The sequence below is a fragment of the Eutrigla gurnardus genome (genome assembly GCF_963514095.1).
Source record: "Eutrigla gurnardus genome assembly, chromosome: 21".
Classification (NCBI taxonomy): domain Eukaryota; kingdom Metazoa; phylum Chordata; class Actinopteri; order Perciformes; family Triglidae; genus Eutrigla; species Eutrigla gurnardus.
In genome coordinates this window covers 13836865-13841749 of record NC_139932.1, presented here as the reverse complement: position 1 = coordinate 13841749, position 4885 = coordinate 13836865, and positions in this window count along the sequence as shown.

Genomic DNA, 4885 nt, shown 5'->3' with positions numbered 1-4885 from the left:
ACACAATGCTGTGTTTCCAGGAAGTTGTTTGAGGGTGCGATACATCTTTTTCATAGGAAGACATTTTGGCACGTCACAGCCAGGAGAGCACAGGTGTAAATGATATAAAAATTAACGATGGTAGAATCCCACTTAGCTGCTCTGGTTTCAGGTTCCTGGTATTCTGCAGGCTCGCTTAATGTTGCGTTGTTGTTGCTTCACTGGGAGAGAACAGTGCCATTGTTAATTAGTAATTAGTAGCACCTGTGCTTTCCCCTGCAACAACAAGTCGAACTGTCTGCTGTGGAAAAAGGCCAGTGAAAAGGCAAACAAGGGCTTAGGAATGGTCAAGTTAGAGTCACTCATGCGTAGTTAGCCGTGGTGTTTACCGCTTTGCACAATAATTAAGAAAGGAGTCACTTCTGCTGGAAAGAATCGAGCCATTTAACGGTTATGGCATTAAAACTGTTGTTAGTATAGAGCTAAATAGGGAGACTCTATTGGTGATGGGGGCATTACTGTAAAACACATGATAGGGTTTATTCACAGACTTCATTGCCATCGTAAACAGTCACGAGTAAATCACAATACTAACAGTTAATTACAGCCTTTATAATGTGGCTTCCATAATGTCAAAATGAAGTTAGACAGTTATTTATTAAGGCAAGAATAAAAAGGGAGTTTGGAAGCAATAACTGATCCATACCTGAAGTAGCTTATAGGACCGTTTGGGCTGCTGAAGACGTGTTTCCATATTGTTTGCTTTTTAGGGGGAAAAAGAAAAAAAAGTGCGTCTCTGCCTTTGAAAATACTAATGAACAACATTGCGATGCTTGTTTGCTCGCAGAGAACAAAGAACTGCCTGGCACTGTGGTTTTTCTACAGGGTTCAGAGAAGGCCGCCGAAGGGAAGTTTTCTCAGGAATGGCATGTCTCCTTGTATTAGTTGGCTGAGTTGCAGGACAGCAGAGAAACAGCTCATCGTGATTCACTCTGCAATGCAAAAGAAAAACACACCCATCCATCTACAAGCCATTCTTCACCTAGTGTTTGTGCTGCTCCTTAAACGATATGGGGTGAGACTATTTTGGCTTAATAAGGTTTAAGGTGTAATACCATATTGTTTGTTTTGTCGTTTCAGTTGGTGTTGGTTATAAAGGTTCTTACCTATGGACTCTTCAAGTTCTCCATCCTTGTCACTCTCTTCTCACTCTTCCTTGTTGGTGCCAAACGGTGACTTAATGTGAGTATTATGCACCATTCTTCATGAGTAAAATATCTGCCTCGCTCCTCCTCCTCCTCCTCCTGCTCATCTTCCTCCTCATTCGTTTTCTCACACCTCCTCGTTGTGATGAAACAAACCCGACCGACAGCACTAAAGATGACAAACAGCTCTGTCATCCCGTGGTAATACTGCAAAGCAATTGGGAGCACTTATAACGAGCGCCATAAAAAGCACGAGATAAAGTGTGGAATGTGTTTATCTTGAAGTATGGAATATATGCGTTTTAAATGCAAAGAAGACTCATTGCATAAGGATGTTAATATTTTTTATATATTGACAAATGGCTTTTGTTTAAAGAGAAACTATTTCAAACAGTAAACAATGAACTAAAACAAAGATTCACGACTGTTTTGATTGATAATCAATTGTGCCCACAACCTTTAATCTGATAACAAATGCATAAAAATCCAGACGCCTTATGGCACTCCACTGCTTTATTGTCAGTCGGATCCTCCAGCAGTCGGTATACTGCAATTAGTGTTGAATTGTAGGTGACGCTGTCCCACGCACGTACAGCTTTCAAATGCCAAGTGACAACAGCAGAATGCCTGGCTGTCTCGGTGATGTAAGAGCCGGCGGACATCTGGGAATGTCGAGTTGCTAAGGGTAGTCAGAGATGGAGGCGTGGGGTGAGGAGGGGGGTGGCGAGGTTGAAGGTTGAGGGAACGGAGAACAGGGAGCCGACGGGGAGGCTGCGATGGCATAATGGAGAGATGGGCGACTATAAAAAAAAAAAAAAAAAGTTGTTCCCCCAGACTGGGCTGGGGAGAGTGTGGACGGTGCAGTCTGTCTGGTCTCCAATCTGTCAGCAGAGTGCCTCTGTTCCCCCTCAGGCCCGCACAACGCCGGCCATGCCTCATTCTGCGCTCTCATCCACTCGCATACCGTGTCCTCATGCACCCTCTTGTCCCCGCCAGTGCACTTCACTGCACAGTGATTATTTTTTTTTTTTTTTTTGCCACAGGGGTTAAAGATATAGATTGTCATGTGTTTGTCGCTTTCTGGGTCAGACTACTTTATCATGCAAAATTACATCTTAGATTTAGGATTATGCAGATGGTGTCAAACGTTTGCTCGGAGGTGATGATTACACGATTCCTGTATTATTTTAGTATCAACCAAAACAATCCAAAAAAAAGCTAGGCTTTTAGACCTCTTTTGAAAAGTGGAGCTGCAGTGTCATCTGCTGGAAGAAATGTAGCTTTGCAGCTAAGTTTTTAGACAGAAAAATCCACTGTGATGTGTGTAACAGTATCATGACATTGTATTTGTATCATGAGTAGACGTGGTATCCTCTACATGTGGAACATAAACTAAAAATCTCTAGCTATTACGCACCCTTTCTTCCTCATTTTCTCTTTGTTACGTAATTAAATCCCCCCCAAATTATCACAAGGCGTGTAGGAAGAAGCAGAACATGCTTTAATCTCTAAAGGCTTTGAAGACTGAGATTGGACTACAAGGAGCTTGTGTTGAATACTGATACAGGAATGCACTCCTGAGAATATCTCTCACATGATCGGGCGATCCTTATTATAGTTAGCCTGCATACGCACGTATAGACAGACGCATAGCGACACACACACACACTGTAATGTGAGTATGTGGAGAGCCTCGACGTATTACGATAGGCTCTTAGTTTAGTCGAGACTTCTATCACAAGGTCCGTGGCGTGATCCAGCTACTTAATTAACGCGTCTTCCTCTGCCACCTCAAAGAAACTCAATGACCTCACATGAACCAGGGTAGAACTAAATCTCAAGCCTCTATTTTTCAGAAAATATCAATTAAATATTTTTTTTTTCTTAAAATGGAGCTCCAAAACTGCCCCTGAGGAAAGACAAGATGCTTGACAATAGGCATATCAAGAAGACATTATTTTTCTTGTAAATTTTTGTTAAAATATATTGCTAAATAAATAAAAACAAAGATAGCAATTTGACATGGTTTCATGGTTTGAGGATATTAAAGTCTCCTACCTCTCACTGCCATCTGGATTTGTAAATGCAACATTATCCCTCTGGTGCAGCACTGATTAATATATAATCCTTCTGTTTATACATGTGGCGTGTGATTAAGTCAATAAAACAAGAAGCCTTGCACCTGAGAGTAACCTCAGCTAATCACGATTCTGTCTTTTTTTTTTTTGTCACTGCTACTTTTCTGTCGGCACACACTTTGGTAGCCGTGCCAGGTTTGTGCTGCATCCCCAGAGCAGTGCCCTGTGAAGGGTAGCCTAGCCTTCCACTGTGCCAACATTGGCTTTTTGCCAGTTTGCTAAAGGTGCCAGCATGGGATTGGAGCCAGTTTACAAAAGGTCAGCATACCCCAGATGGGATCAAGTGACTTCTACTGAGCCGTCGTGTCACTCAGACCGCCACTTTATCGCACACGGTGTCACACAGGGAGACGTCGCTGCTCGTGGTGGATAAGCAGATAATATGGAGAGTGACATAACATCACCATCACTGAAGCATCTGTGTAAATTTAGTACCAGAATTAGAGTGGAGATCATTCAGTCATTTTATTATATTGTAAAAAACATTTGTACATATATATTTAAATCCTGTTAAGTGTATTTTTCTGTATCTGGACTACCGTTTGTTGTACAACCATCCATCAACACCCATATTGATATATACAGACCTATTTCCACCCATTCCATGTTCTTGCAGATGTAGGTAAGCCTGTTTCAAAATGTATTTTCCTGCTAAAGAGTGAAATAATTCAAGTTTTCACTGTAAATCTAACTCAGCGGTAAAATATATTTAAATTTGATGGCTGACTTCACAACGAGCAGACACTATTAATACTACAGTGTGGGTGTAGGGTATAGAGTTATCAACAAATCTGAAATATCAAGGTCAACAGTTATTTAGTTGTCGTTATTGGAAAGGCCCTGTGTCCTTGAAAAACAGATATTTTGGTAACTGTATGAATTGCAATATTTTTCCATTCCACCAATAAAATCCTCTTAATATAGTGTGTATATAATACACTTATTCCTGTGCACCATTGTTGCACTTGCTTGTTATAATCATATGGGCATTTGTGTGTTACCAGATGGACAATATGCTTTGTCAAAACGGTACCTATAAAGGGTTTCCCATAGACATGTATACATATCTGGTAGGAGTGGTGAATTGGACGTCACAATGTAAAAGTCTAAATGTTATCCTATTGTATTATTAACCTTGTAATATAGTACCTTTCTTAAGACACATGAGCGGGGATGAAATGGACTATTTGCTTTGTGAATTTCCCTTAATTCCAACTCCTGTCAGCAGGCACAAAAATGAAAGCCATAAATGACTCCAGACGGGGGCAGAGATGGAAGCTGGTTCTGACTTTAAAGATGAAGGTTCAAAGAGTTGATTTATCTGATTTTCAACATGTAATTCGGCGGAAACTTTCGAAGATTATATCCTTCAAAGATTCTCATAAGTCAAACCTTTTTTCTTAGAGCTACAAGTTCCTCAAAACGTCCGAATTACCTTTTTTCAAAATCCAAGAAGGAAGAAGGGCTGACTGTTCCTCTGGTCTGTGAAGGGTGTCATCTCAAAGACAGCGACTTATCTTTTGGGCGAAAAAGTCTGTGAACAATTTCCAATGAGGATTTTGA